Below are 15,180 nucleotides of genomic sequence, written 5' to 3'. Positions count from 1 at the left end.
CGCTTGCTAGGCAAGCGCTCTACCACTGAGCTAAATCCCCAACTCCCTTGTTTGTTATTGTTTTTATTTAGGCTCCCTCTCCCAGAAGAGGGTCTCACTGTGCAGCTCAGTCTGGCCTTGAACTCCAGGTTCTTCTGCCAGTGATTCCTGAGTCGATAGCTGTCTATCAGCATGCCTGACCCAATTTACTCTCTCTTTGTTTTTATTTATTTTATTGATATATATATATATATATATATATATATGATTTTTTTTTGAGACAAAGTTTCTCTGTGTCGTGTTGGCTGTCCTATAACTCACTCTCTAGACCAGGTTGGCCTTGAACTGGCAGAAATCTACCTGCCTTTGCCTCCCGACTGACTGATTTAAAGCCTTGTGCCCCCGCCACCCAGCTTCATTTTTATCTTTATATTTTTTTGAGCTGGGAATTAAACCTGGGGCCTTGTGTGTGATGGCCAGGGGCGCTTAAACACTGAGTTTTAGCTGAGTCTTCTTATTACTTCTAATTAGGAGATAGGAGTCTCACTAAGTTACCCAGGCTAGCCTTGAACTTGTGCTCTTCTTCTCTGCTTCTCCAGTGACTGGAATAAAGACTTTTTAAAATAACGAAAAGATCCCACAGGCAATGGGCAAAGAGACACTTGGTTGGTGGTGGCGTTTTTGTGTCAGTCAGGGGCAGAGCAGATGCCAGTCCTTTGTTCGTCCTAGCTTGATGCTTGGCGTGGTGGCCAAAGCTGTTTACTCCTAAGAGACATAAACATTAAATCAGGTAGTGCTTCGAGGGAGGAGGAAGAGAGGCCTGTAGACAGCCGTGTCATCCACAGGCCTGCTCCCCAGTGCACGCCACAAGCAGGCTCTAGACACCCATGCCACGCGGTGCAGCAAGAACAGAGAATGTCACGCAGCCGAGTGGCCAGCCTGCAGTTGGAACCACCACACTCTGCGAGTTTGTGGTGGTCAGACTGGATGAAGAAATACAAGTGGGGCATCTTGAGCATTGTGAGGAGAAATGGAACTGGAGGGCAGAGCATAGGCTGTCCTGAGTGGGCAGCCCTGCCACTTGGGGCGGTAGTGAGGTCCCAGGCTGAGCCGCCACTGAGGGCCAGAGTCTGTGGCTCATATTGCCTCTAGAGAACATGGCGGTGTCCCTGGTCTGGGCAGCCGCCGCGGACCACTGCTCTTCACTGACTGTTGCATTCTAGAGAGCTGACTCTCTCACCGGTGGCCACAATCGAGCAGGACCTGAGCCTTGCCCAGGCTGCACGATGGAGTTGGCCCTGATAAGAAAGACACAGGTGAGCCTGCCCGGAGGGCGTGGGAGGAGAGAGCTGCCCAGCTCCTTGCAGGCTTCGGACTTAGGAGAATGGGCCTTGAACCTTGACTGAGCTGCACAGTGGAGCTGGCTCTGGAGGCAAGTGTGCAGGTGAGCTGACCTGAGGGCACGAGAGCAGGAGAACCGGCCCAGCCTCTTGCCCGTGGCAGCTTTGGGTGGCTTAGCTGGAGCGGTTCTGGAGAGCTCGCCTTGGTAGCAGATAGGGGCGATCCTACAGGCTGGCCAGCTCATCCGCCATCCAGGCCCAGATCCAGGGCTCCAAGTTGACCCACTCCAAAATCTATAACATCTGTAAACAGCTGGGACATATGAAAGGGCTAGTCCTGCTGATGTGAAGCCGCAGGATCTCCACGAGACAGGGCAACAGCAGGAGGAGTCCAAGTGAGGACCCAGTATTGATGGTGTCACTAAAGTCAGAGACCTCGAACCAAACCAATGACTCATTGTACTGAACGTATGCAAATGAGGATGTGTGCACAGGGGGATATACCGTAGGACACACTGTGACACACTACAGTTTCTACGACAAGATTTTTTTTATGCTTTTTTTTTTATTGTGTATTTTTTATTTTGGGGGTGAGGTTGCAAGGGCAAAGGGCAGATATTAGGGAACAGGGAGATGAGCGGGACTGAGGTGCATGATGTGAAACTCAGAAAGAATCAATAAAAGTGAGGAGGAGGAAGAAGAAGAGGAAGAGGAGGGGGAGGGGGAGAGAGAGGAGGCAGGGGAGCTAAGGAGATAACTCAGCAGAGCAAATGCACATCTTCTAAGCATGAAGATAGGATCCTGATCCCCAGACCTCAGGTAAAATATGGACAGGTGTGGTGGCTGGGAACAATCAAGGAAGACAACTCGATACAAACTTTGGACACTGCACACACACACAATCATGCACATTACACTTCCGTGCACAAGCATGTTTACCAGCACCCACCCACCCCACCCACACCCACACAATAAGTAAATTTAAAAAGGGGGGGGGCTGGAGAGATGGCTCAGTGGTTAAGAGCACTGACTGCTCTTCCAGTCCTGAGTTCAATTCCCAGCAACCACATGGTGGTTCACAACCATCCATAAAGGGATCCGATGCCCTCTTCTGGTGTGGTGAGGACAGCTACAGTGTGCTCACATACATAAACTAAATAAAAAAAAATCTTTAAAAAAAGAAAAGAAAAAGTAATTACTTGGACTTGACACCAGAATAGTGGGGAACATGAGGTCTCAGCAAAGAATAGCAGTTTTCTTCTCCCTAGTTATCTAAATTTTAAAAAAGAAACATTTTTAGTATAAGATATTGTTCACTAATCATTAATAATATTATCAAATATTTTAAAAACTTGGTTGGAATAAAGTTTATCTCATTTGTCTGTAAACAGCCGCTACAGGCTGGCCTGGAATTCATGGAGATCCAAGTGCTGTGATTAAAGGCATGCACTTCGATACCCAGCTAATTATGGCATTTTGAAAATGCTTATTAAGTCAGAGGCTAGAGAGATGGCTCGGGAGTTACGAGCACTGGCTGCCCTTTCGGAGGAGCAGAATTCAGTTCTCGGCACCCATGCTGCGCGGTTCACGGCCACCTGTAACTCCAGCTTCAGGGACTCCAAGCCCTGTCGTCTCCTGACAGCTGCTCAAACATAAACATGCTCATAGACAGACACATCAATACATTTTTAAAAAATGTGTACTAAACCAGCCGAGTTATGCTCTACCCCGGATATAACAAAGTACAGAGGAAGAAATTGACTAATAATGAGATTTGTTTTTAAAAATTTGGGCATTATCTACAATGTTCGAACAGTGGAAGCAAATACTAGAAAGTCCCTGAAGTAATGCAATTTAAGGCAAACAAGAAAGCAAGCGAGCGAGCAAGCGAGCAAGCAAGCAGCAAGCAAGCGAGCAAGCAAGCGAGCGAGCAAGCAAGCAAGCAAGCCTCAGTGGCCAGGAATGGTGGCGTACGCCTTAAATCCCAGTGCCTGGGGTGCAGGAGGATCTCTGATTGGAGATCTGGTCTATGAAGGGAGTTCCAGGACAGCCAGGGCTACATAGACTAAAAAGACTCCAACGAAGAGGAGAGGAGAGGAGAGGAGAGGAGAGGAGAGAAGGGAAGAGAAGGGAAGAGAAGGGAAGAGGAGAAGAGAAAGCTTATGAGGATGGTTTGGTGCTTAAGAGCTTATCCTGCTCTTGCAGAGGACTCACATTCAGCACCCAGGTCTGCCGCCTTGAGCCCCTGCACTCACACCTCCCCCCAACCCCCCAGACACAATTAAAAATAAAATACATCTTAAAAAAATAAATCCTTATAGGCCAGTTAGAATCCATTACAATTCATGCCACAAAGCACAGTTCATTTAACAACAGGGCACAGAATATATATGAAAAAACAAAACAAAACAAAACAAAACAAAAACAACAACAAAAACCCACAAGTCAGCCCTAGTCCAGTCCACAGTAGAGGGACTTTATATAAAAACCTAAGCTATAAATAAAGGTTGGTCCTGTGGAGAATAAACAGAACACACTCTAGATTTTTTTTTCGGGGGGGCGGGGAGCTGTCCTTTTATTAGAGTAGTGCTGGAGAGCAAAGAAAAAGACAGGGCAAACAAAATGCTCTGGGCAGTTGTGATGGCAGACGTCCCTAGGGATCCCATCAGGATGGCCACTGTGGCCATTGCGAGGAAGTTGCCCTTCCAGTTGCTTTCTTCATGTCTGTCGCCCGTGCAACTACGGAAACCCTCAAGGACTGACAAGGGGACTTTAATCATGTTAAATAAACGAGGCACTAAAGAGAGTGGGAGTTAACCAGACACCCACGTGCAGAGGGAGGGATGAGAGCGGAGGGCGTGAAGAGCCACACCCTTGTCCCTCCTGGCTGGACTTGTTGTGGCCGCACTTGTCAAGGGAAGAATGAGAGAAGCCAGGGCTCAAAGTGCTGGGCAGATGTGGACCCCATCAGCAGGTGTACAGCCCGGACCTTGTAAGGTAACTTATTTTTGTAAGCAGGATCCCTTCAATTGCTAAGACAAAGTGAAGCCATTTCACTTCCTCCCTCCCCCGGGTTTCAGAGTGTGTGAATCATAATCGGGCTGCAATTATGATTCCAGATAAAGGTTGGTGATATGCAGTGGTTAACATACAGATGACCTTTTGGGCAAACAGGAATCACGACGCTGAAAAGCAGGTGAGAAAACTAGCTTCTATCTACATAGTCCGGCGGCATCTGTTCATAGTTGGGGTGGTGATGAAGACATTTGCTCGGCTGATGGGGAAAGACAGCTTACACATCAGACACTCCCAGAGCGGGTCCACATGCTTCCTTATTGAGTCTGCCTCCCTGGGCTCTTTCCTTTCCCGTGACTGTAGCCGATGATGGCACACAAGGAAAGTGAGCAGAATTTCTTAAAGGGAGGGAGGTCAACAACCGTCTTTACTGACACAGGTACACAGAGAAGACAGACTCATAACTGCCCAGCCAGATTCCAGATTCAAGCTTATAACTGGTAACGGGCCTGGCAGCTAGAACCCAGAGTTTCTCGGGTATTTTGCCATTGAGTATGTCTTTCCTTCCTTCCTTCCTTCCTTCCTTCCTTCCTTCCTTCCTTTTAAAAATTTATTATATTTATATGAGTACACCGTAGCTGTCTTCAGACACACCAGAAGAGGGCATCAGATCCCACTACAGATGGTTGTGAGCCACCATGTGGTTGCTGGGAATTGAACTCAGGACCTCTGAAAGAGCAGTCAGTGCTCTCAACCACTGAACCATGTCTCCAGCCCCCTGTCTCTGCCTTTCAAGTGCTGGAATTAAAATCGTGCATCACTACACCTGGACCGGTAGGTTTTCTTTTTCAGTTCACTTCTTCTGACCTGTTTTTGGTCCAATACACTCCCAAGACCATAACCCACCAAAAGTGGCAGAATACGCCTTTAATCCCAAAGCTCAGGAGGCAGAGGCAGGTGGATATCTGAGTTCAAGACCAGCCTGGTTTACATAGTGAGTTCCAGGCCAGTCCAAGGTACATGGTAAGACCTTGTTTCAACAAAACAAAACTAAGACTTTCCCAGCTCTGCCTTTAGTGACGTTGTATGTGGGCACTCCACCTTGACTCCGCCCAGATATTCACTGTGCAATCATTGTTCGGGCAGTGTATAGATGCTTTGGTCACTGGGTATTTCTTTGCACCCAGTCAAACTGTTGGTAAGGCTGCCTTTCTGTCTTCCTGTAGAGATGGCGATACTCTGAAAGATGCCCTGGCCAGGCTGCTGAGACACATTTGGTATCTCAGTATCTTACATTGACTGCCTCCTGGAAGCAGCCATTGGGGCTCTGCCAACAGACCATCTTTGAGCCCTTCCCACTGTAGTAAGGACAGTGAGGACCCAATGCCTTTTTTTTTTCTTTTCTTTTTTTCGGAGCTAGGGACCGAACCCAGGGCCTTGAGCTTGCTAGGCAAACGCTCTACCACTTAGCTAAATCCCCAACCCCGACCCAATGCCTTTTTAAAAAAAAAAAACTTTACTTTTGTTTTATGTACATTGGTGAGTTTTAACTGCATGTATATCTGTGAAAGGGTGTAGGATCCCCTGGAACAGTAGTTACAGACAGTAGTGAGCTGCCATGTGGATGCTGGGAATTGAACCCAGGTCCTATGGAAGAGCAGCTAGGGTTCTTAACCGCTGAGCCACCTCTCTCGCCCCAGATACTTCTAATATTGAAAATTATTTAAAATTTTCAAGAAAGGGGCTGGAGTGGCTCAGTGGTTAGGAGGATATTTTTGGTCTTAGAGAGAATGAGGGTTCAGTTCCTCCACATCAGGGCATCACAGCTATCATAGTTTCAGCACCAGGGACTCTGATGTATTCTTCTGGCCTCCGCAGATACACATACATACACACACCACATATCACACGTCTCACACACATGTTATACACATGTTATATATACACACACAAATAAATAAATTCTTTAAAAAAAAAGAAAAAATAAAAACTTCAAGCAACACCAGATGTCTTAGTTAGGGTTTTACTGCTGTGAACAGACACCATGACCAAGGCAACTCTTACAGAGAACAACATTTAATTGGGGCTGGCTCACAGGTTCATCAAGGTAGGAGTATGGCAGTGTCTGGCAGATGTGGGGCTGGAGGAGCTTGGAGTTCTACCTCTTGTTCTGAAGGAACCTGGGAGAAGACTGGCAGCTAGGATGAGGGTTTTAAAGCCTAGGCCACAGTGACACACCTACTCCAATGAGGCCATACCTCCAAATAATGCCACTCCCTGTGCCAAGCCTAGTCAAACCACCACACTTAACTGGGAAGACTTGAAGACTATAGCATTGAAAAGTCAGGTGCTGTCTCTCTTTGCCCCATCTACTGTGAGAATGAAGATCATTCTCAGCAATCAGACTGTTGACAATCCAAAAAATGTTGACATCACTCTGAAGGAGCATACAGTCATTTGTGAAGGGCCCCAGGGGAACTCTGAGGAGGGACTTCAACCACAACAATGTAGAGCTGAGTCTTCTTGGAAAGAAAAAGAAAAGGCTCTGTGTTGACAAATAGGGTGTGGGGGTAACAGAAAGGAACTGGCCACTGTCAGGACCATCTTCAGTCATGTTCAGACCACGATGAAGGGTGTGACACTGGGCTTCCGTTACGAGATGAGGTCTATGGAGCTCCCTTCCCTATCAATGTTGTTATTCAGGAGAACTGGTCTTTGGTTGAAATCTGAAATTTCTTGGGTGAAAAAATACATCTGCAGGGTTTGGATGAGGACAGGTGTTGCTTGTTCTGTCTCTCAAGCCCAGAAGGATGAGTTAATCCTTGAAGGAAATGATATTGAACTTGTTCCAAATTCAGCAGCTCTGACTCAGCAAGCCACGACAGTTAAGAACAAGGATATCAGGAAGTTTTTGGACGGCATCCGTGTGTCTGAGAAGGGAACCGTGCAGCAGGCTGACGAGTGAGACCTCAGGTTCCTGGCTCCAGAAACAAGATCCTGATCACAAGTACAATGTGGGCTCTTTGGGGACAAGAAAAGACTTATGTATTGAAAAAACAAAATCAGATCTTGTGTGTGTGGTACTGCTATGTGTTCCCAACGCGTGGGAAGTTGTGGTAAGAGGATCATCAGTTAGAGGCCAGCCTGCGATACCTAGCAAGAGTATCTAAAAGAATAAAAATAAAACTAAAAATAAAAAAGGGCAATAACAGAAATAAAGGTAACATATCTCAAAATTCAAAAAAAATTCTCTTGTTAGGAACAACCAGTGTTCACATTCTGTTATTTCTTCCTCCACCTCTCAGGGACTGAGACAGATGCTTATGCCACCATCCGATGCCATTGATGGTGACTTCCAACTTATGGTCTTCCTGCCTCCATTTCAGGGTGTGTCTTCACAGCAGTTTAAGCACTCCTGGGGATCAAAGACAAGTCCTTTTGCAGATCACACATGCGCTCTACCAATTGCTGTGCATCCACAGCCACATTCCGATGTCTTAGGAACTTTTTCCTGCAATGCTACATACAAATGCATGTGTTTTGTGTTCATATACACTTTAGATTTTACAAATATGGGACCATATTATATGTACAACTTGTGAAAATCATTCTATATAAATAAATACTAAGTCCCTGCCAACAGTTTAGTGACTTCGTCGTGTTGAAATGGCGTAATTTTGCCAGACCTGAGCAGGCTTGGACTCACTTGCTCCAGGTGGGTATGGTGGGAGGATCGAAAGTTCAACACCATTTTCATGTAAGAAAATGCCCTCCTAAGATCAGGCATGTGGACAAGCCTGCAGGCCCAAGCCCATTGATGGTGTTGCTGTCCCTGGGCTAGTGGTCCTGGGTGCTCTAGGAAAGCAGGCTAAGCAAACCATGAGGAGCAAGCCAGTAAGCAGCACCCCTCCATGGCTTCTGCATCAGCTCCTGCCTCCACATTCCTGTCTATTTGTGTTCCTGTCCTGACTTCCTTGGCGGACAGACTACCATGCAGATGTAAGCCAAATAAACCCTTTCCTCCCCAACTTTCATTTTGTCCTGGTGTTTTGCTATAGAAATAGAAACCCTAAGAGAGCAACCTAATGGGATCCTGTTTTAAAAGTCAAATGTAGGTTTGAGGATAGAGTTTAGTGGTAGAGCGCTTGTCTGGTATGTAAGAGTCTGAGGAAGAAAAAAGGGAATTTTATTATTTATTGTATGTTTGGTGCTATGTCTTGGACACCAGGTCCTTTTGCATGGTAAATACATGCTCTCCCATTGAGCTACACCCCCAGCCCCAGTCTGATCTATCCCACTGATCCTCTGTATCTGGACTAAGTCATTTTCGGTTTTTCTCTCTGACCAACAACAATTAGGATACTCTTCCTTATATATACTTACCCTTGTCCAGTTTGCTCAGAAGTGACTCTCAAGTGGGTAATGCAGTTGTTCCTTTTAACATTATACTGTGAAAAAAAAGTGTGATTCAGGCTTACGGAGGTATAATTTATATGCGGCAAAATCACCCTTCTTAGTGTACGTTTCCATGAGTTTTGACAAATCCATTGGGTAACTACCCCATAATCAAGATACACAACAGTTTCATCACCACCACCCCCGCACTAAGGCCCGTGTGCCCCTTTGTAGTTAACTTCTCCTCCCACACTCAGCCTTTGGTAACCACTGTTCCCTGGCCCTATAATTTTGGCTTTCTCAGCACATCTTGTGTATCAAATTATACATGCCTTTAGATTTGGCTTCTTACCCTTAGCATTCACTCGGGTGTTGAGTATCCAGGATTTGCTCCACTTTATCTCTGAGTTTCTCTGGATGTAGACCTATCATGTCTGCTCGTTCGTTGGCAAGCTGGAGACCGTGTGGGTTGTGTCTAGCTTTGTAGGATAGGACCATTTTCAATATTGACATACGTGTCTTTGAGTGAACATATCCTTATATTGTTCTCATGGATCACATGGTAAATGCATGCTTACCTATATAAGGGACTGGTAGACTGTCTCGCCATGGCTATATGGTTCGGCATCCTTTTTTTTTTTTTTTTTTTTTTTTTTTTTTTTTTTCGAGCTGGGGACCAACCCAGGGCCTTGCGCTTCCTAGGCAAGCGCTCTGCCACTGAGCTAAATCCCCAACCCCATGGTTCGTCATCCTTACCAGCAGTGTACGAGAGCTTTAGTTGCTCATTCCTGTTGGTGTGCGTGCTGTGATGCAACCACATATGTATGCACCTGTGTGGAAGTCAAAAGACACCCTAAATGTCATTCCTCAGGACCTTGCTTTAAAAGTATTTATTTAGCCAGGCAGTGGTGGCACATGCTTTTAATCCCAGCACTCAGGAGATGAAGCAGGTGGCTCTCTGAGTTCAAGGCCAACCTGGTTTTTCCTCTTCAGTTAAATCTCTCTGGAAACGCCTTTACACACACACCCAGAGGTCCAGCCAAGTTGATGAGGAATATTATCATAACAGCCTTGGCAAAAATAATAAATTGTACTAATAAGTAGGGAAATATTATTATATAACAGAAGAGCATATCAGATTCTGTCGCTAGGTTTCCTGCATTGAATGTGTCTATCTTATAACTGTGCATGCTGGATTTGTATGCTGAATTTCTATGGAACCAGATAAACTCATGTTTTCATCTTTTAGCACAGACCAGGAAAAGTAGATAGAGGTTTAAAGATCAAAGATCCACTTACCATGTTTCGTTGTGTTCCTAGATGGTCTATAAATCTATGTCTGGCTATATACATTACTATTGCTATATCCCACCTGGGGTTAGATGAACAGATATCTGTTTATTGTATCTGGTGCACCGGTGGGAATAAGAATACTTTAGAGGGTGTCTAGACGGCTCTGTGGCAAAGGTGCTTGCTGCCAAACCTGTCAGCCTGAGTCTGGTCCCAGGGAGCAGTACGGTGGAAAGAATACAGACTCCTGTAGGCTGTCCTCTGATCACCATGGCCATGATCACACCACAAAATAAGTCCTCTGATTGCCACAGCCATGATCTCACCACAAAATAAGTTAAAAAGTGTTATTTAACATTGTCTAAAAAATCACTAGTGTTCTCTAGGAATTGGTCACTTCCGCTGAACCAATGGGGCCAGTAACACTCCTTGTTTTCTGGGGCAGGATTTTACAGAGTTACTGTTGAGAACTATTTTGGGGCCTCCAAATCACTCTGCGCTCTGAAGAAGAAAAAAAAAAAAACACTTCAGCATTAACTTCCCTTTACTTCACAAGTGACCACAAATTAACTGGTCTGTGTTCCCTTTTCTTTCCTTTTTGATGTGTGTGTTTTGCTGGATAGTTCAGGCTGGCCTTGAACTCTTAGCAATCCTGCCTCAGCCTCCCAAGTACTGTGATTACAGGAGCATGTTCCTAACTCTGCAGTTAGTTTGGAAAAGGGAAAGTTAAGAAGGAGAACAGCCCACAGTTAGTATTTGATTTAAAAGACTTTAAATTGGTACATTTATTTACCTACATGAGTGCCACAGCTGGCGTATGGTGGGCAGAGGAAAACCTGAAATCGTCAGTTCTCTTCTACTATTCAGACAGATATGTGGAAGGCAGGGGACAGACAGACAGACAGGAGACAGACCATGATCAAAGCAGAGGAGGAATGACAACACAGACTTAAATGTTAGCATCTGAAAATCCAAGACAACCAAGCAGGCCTAAAAGTTGACACAGAGCAAGAGCTTTATTGAATTAAGCAGCAAAATTGCCCAGTTTGGGACAGCAGCACAGACTTGGGAGCTGACTGGTTCCTGGATCACTCGTCTTAGTATTTATGCAGAAGACAAAAATGACTGTAATCAAGTCACTACTTGATAAGGATTTGTCTTAGTCAGGGTTTCTATTCCTGCACAAACATCATGACCAAGAAGCAAGTTGGAGAGGAAAGGGTTTATTCAGCTTACACTTCCACATTGCTGTCCATCACCAAAGGCAGTCAGGACTGGAACTCAAGCAGGTCAGGAAGCAGGAGCTGATGCAGAGGCCATGGAGGGATGTTACTTAACTGGCTTGCTGCCCCACGGCTTGCTCAGCTTGCTCTCTTATAGAACTCAAGACCACCAACCCGGGAACTGCACCACCCACAATGGGCTGAGTCCTCACCCCTTGATCACTAGTTGAGAAAATGCCTCATAGCTGGGTCTCATGGAGGCGTTTCCACAACTGAGGTTCCTTTCTCTTTGATAACTCCAGCTTGTGTCAAGTTGACACGCAAAACCAGCCAGTACAGGAATCAAGTAATCAAGTCACTACAGATGGATCAGGGCCCCAGAGCAGAGTCAGGAGCTAAACTGCACCACCAGTCCCAAGTCTAGCTGGAATGGTACAGAGCTTTTAACCTGGCAAACCGCTAACATCTGCGTCACATTACAGTTACATTTCCCCACCAACCAGGACGTAGGGATAGAGACTGTCTCAGGAGCATGTCCCATTGGTTGGGTTCTTCAGCTGTGGTGAGGTGACTTCCTGAGCATTCATGTCCCAATTTGCCAGGTAGGATGTCAGTTACCCAGGGAAGTCTTAGGAACTTAAACTTTATCTGACACCTATTCAAAATGGAAGTTTTCTTCAAAAAATAGTTTCAGTTTGGTTCCTTCTTACATTACAAGGCCTCAGAAAACCCACAAAATGCCTTCCAGCTTAGACCACCCTCAGTTTATGTAAGTCTGGCAAAATGTCAGGCTAGGTCTTCCTGATTGGTGTTGATAGAGACTTTGTCCAGAAAGAGGTATAACCCTGAGTGAGGCAATTTCCTTCAGCAAAGGAACTCCCCTCCCTGGGTGTTGCGTGCTAGGACCGTTTTCCAGTTGTACCCCCTGTAACTGGGAACAAGTTCTTCATTCTTCTTTTTTCTCTTTTAATGATAATCATTTGTGTGTGTGTGTGTGTGTGTGTGTGTGTGTGTGTTTTCTTTGAATTATTTTATTTTATGGGCCTCTTCAGCCACACCAGAAGGGGGCATCGGATCCCATTGGTTGTAAGCTACCATGTGGTTGCTGGGAATTAAACTCAGCAGTCAGGGCCCTTAACCACTGAGCCACCTCTCCAGCCCCAAGCTCTTCATTCTTGATGGAGAATCTGGGGTGCCATATTCCATGGGACCACAGAATCTGTGGCATTCAGCAGAGGGACTTAGCCATCTTGTAAGTGCCTGGAAGAGAGGAAGGTGGGGGCATACACGTCCTGACACCAGTCCCCTAAGGTTTGGCTTCCTCCAGGACCCATGAGGATGAGCTGTAATGTAGCCCAGGATGCTGAGGGGAAGAGAGCAGGACACAGAGGCTGGAGAGTGAGTCTGGAGAGGGATGTCACACTTACTGTTCAATTGCTGTGAAGAGACACTGGGACCAAGGAAGGCAGCAGAGAGAGGAAAACGTTTAACTGGGGGCTTGCTTACAGCTTCAGAGGGTGAGTCCATGCCCACCTCGGTGGAGAGTGTTGGCATCGGGCAGGCAGGCAGGCAGGGGTGCTGGCAGGCAGGCAGGGGGGCTGGCAGGCAGGGGGGTAGGCATGGGGCTGGAGAAGTAGCCGGTAAATTTACATCATCGTGATCCAAAGGCAAGTAAGACAGTCAGTGGCTGAAGATGAGCTTAGCTTTTAAATGTTAATGGCATGCTCTCTTTAATTTTTTTACACTTATTTATTAATTTCTTTATTTTTGTTTCTCACTGGAAGACTAAAGGAACTATTCTATCACTTTTTTTTAGATTTATTATTTATTTCGTGTATGTGGGTACATTCTCATTGTCTTCAGACACTAGAAGAGGGCACTGGATCCCCATGACAGATGGTTGCTGGGAATTGAACTCAGGACCTCTGGAAGAGCAGTCTTAAGCGCTGAGCCATCTCTCCAGCCTTTTTTTTTTTTTTTTTTTTTTTGAGATAGGGTCTTTGAACTTTTTATGTGCCTTGTCCGGCCTGGCCCCCTTATGTAGAGCAGATTAGCCTTGGACTCAGAGACCCACCTGCCTCTGGCTCCTCTTCTGTCTTTTGTTTGCTGCTATTTCTTTCTGTCTCCGTTTCTCTCCATTCCTCAGTTTAGCAGACAGCACGTTAGTAGACACCTTTGTTACTACGCATGTCCTCCTGGGATGCTTTCCCTCAAGCTCAGCTCTCAGCCCTCAGCTCTCAGCTCTCAGGTGGGATCAGAATTCAAGACACATTCTCAAGCTGGTCCTAAAATGTGCTTTCTTTTTTATCATCTCCCTACCCCCACCCCAGCCCAACCTGCACCCAGCTCTTCCTGACATTTTTGTTTTGTGTTTTTCATTTCGTTTCGCTTTTTGACTGGTTCTTTCTTCTCCCCCTCATCCTTCTTCTGTTTTTGTATTTTTGAGGCAGGGTTTCTTTTGTGTAGCCCTGGCTGTCCTGGAACTCACTCTGTAGACCAGGCTAGCCTCAAACTCAGAGATCCTCCTGCCTCTGCCTCCTGAGACCTGGAATTAAAGGAGAGCATCACCTGCCTCTCCCCCATGTCTTGGCTTCCTTTAGCAATGTTAGCTTTAAAAATAACAAAATCTAGCTAACTCTTAGGGTAACCAACGGAGGTGCTACTTCATTACCTAGGCTATTCGTTATGAAATATAAGCCTGTTGTTCCTGTGCCTGCGTGGGGTGAGGGTCTGTGGAGTGGAGAGTCTGTCGGGAACCCAAGGGTCTCTAGCCTGAGACACTGAAAAATAGGAAATATGCGCTAACTCTCTCACTTCTGCAAATCACCTGGAACGTCTCTGGATAATTATGCTAGCAATAATATAAACCAATGTGGCAGAATAGAATCAGAACTAAGAAAAGAGCTTTAAGATAAAAATAGCTGGGTGAGAGGTGGTGTACAGCTTTAATCCCAGAGGATCTTTGTGGGTTCAAGGCTGCCCTGGCCTACTAGAAAGAGTTCTAGGACACTCAGGGCTACACAGAAGAAACTCAGTCTTGAACTAGCCAACCACTTAAAAAAAACAAAACCGAACTAGATGGTGGTGGTGCACACCCCCGCCCCTGCTTTTTAAATTATTTTGTGTGTGGCTGTTTTGTGTGCATGTGTGGCTGTGCACCACGTACACGCTGTGTCCTGAGGTTGGAAGATGTTGAATCCCCTGGAACTGAAGTTATGGATGGATGGTTGTGAAGCACCACTGGGGCTTCTGAACGAACAAGTAAATGTGTCATAACTCAACCACACACCATCTCTCAGCCCTGAGGTGCACGCCTTTAATCTCAGCATTCAGGAGGCAGAGGCAGGTGAACCTCTGAGTTTGAGGCCGGCCTGGTCTACAGAGTGAGTTCCAGGACAGCCAGGGCTACATAAGGATCCCCTGTTTTGTATTTCTCCCCTCCCCCTAAGAAAATAAAAATAATATTTTAAAGAGAGAAAGGGTTTGTTTTAGTTCACAGATCTAAGTAGAGCCCATCACAGAAGGAATTGCAAGGAGCTGGTCACATCTCAATCAGGAAGCAGAGAAAAAGGAATCTAAAAGAAATAATTTTGTTGTTATTTTGAGACAGAGGCTGGCCTTGGATTTACTGAGTAGACTGGTCTGGAGAAATCTGCCTGCCTCTCTCCCTTCTGAAGGCTATGATTAAAGGAATGTACCATTATCCGGGTCTTACAGGAACATTAAACAGAAAAAAAAACCGGTGTTTTTTTATTTTATTTTAAATTCACTGATTTCGTTTTTATGTATTTGGGTGTTTTGCCTGCAAGTGTGTACATGCAGCACATCTTTGCCTGTAGCCTGTGGAGTCCAGAAGATGCTACTGCATTCCCTAGAATTATAGTTACGGATGATTATGGACCACCACATGGATGCTAGAAATCGAACCAGGGTCCTGT

The 15,180-nt window shown here is 45.7% G+C and overlaps 1 non-coding gene and 1 pseudogene across 1 annotated transcript; both read left to right on the top strand.

Moving 5' to 3' along the window:
* Positions 1–614: 614 nt before the first annotated feature.
* Positions 615–757, top strand: LOC116897535. Its single transcript, XR_004387550.1, has one exon. It is a non-coding gene; the product is annotated as a small nucleolar RNA SNORA48 (small nucleolar RNA).
* A 5,848-nt stretch (positions 758–6,605) lies between these two features.
* Positions 6,606–7,415, top strand: LOC116895410 (annotated as a pseudogene).
* The last annotated feature ends 7,765 nt before the right edge of the window (positions 7,416–15,180 follow it).

The sequence above is a fragment of the Rattus rattus genome, chromosome 3 (genome assembly GCF_011064425.1).
Source record: "Rattus rattus isolate New Zealand chromosome 3, Rrattus_CSIRO_v1, whole genome shotgun sequence".
Taxonomy (NCBI): Eukaryota; Metazoa; Chordata; class Mammalia; order Rodentia; family Muridae; genus Rattus; species Rattus rattus.
Note: the sequence above shows the minus strand (reverse complement) of the source record. Positions and strands in the feature narration are given on the sequence as shown.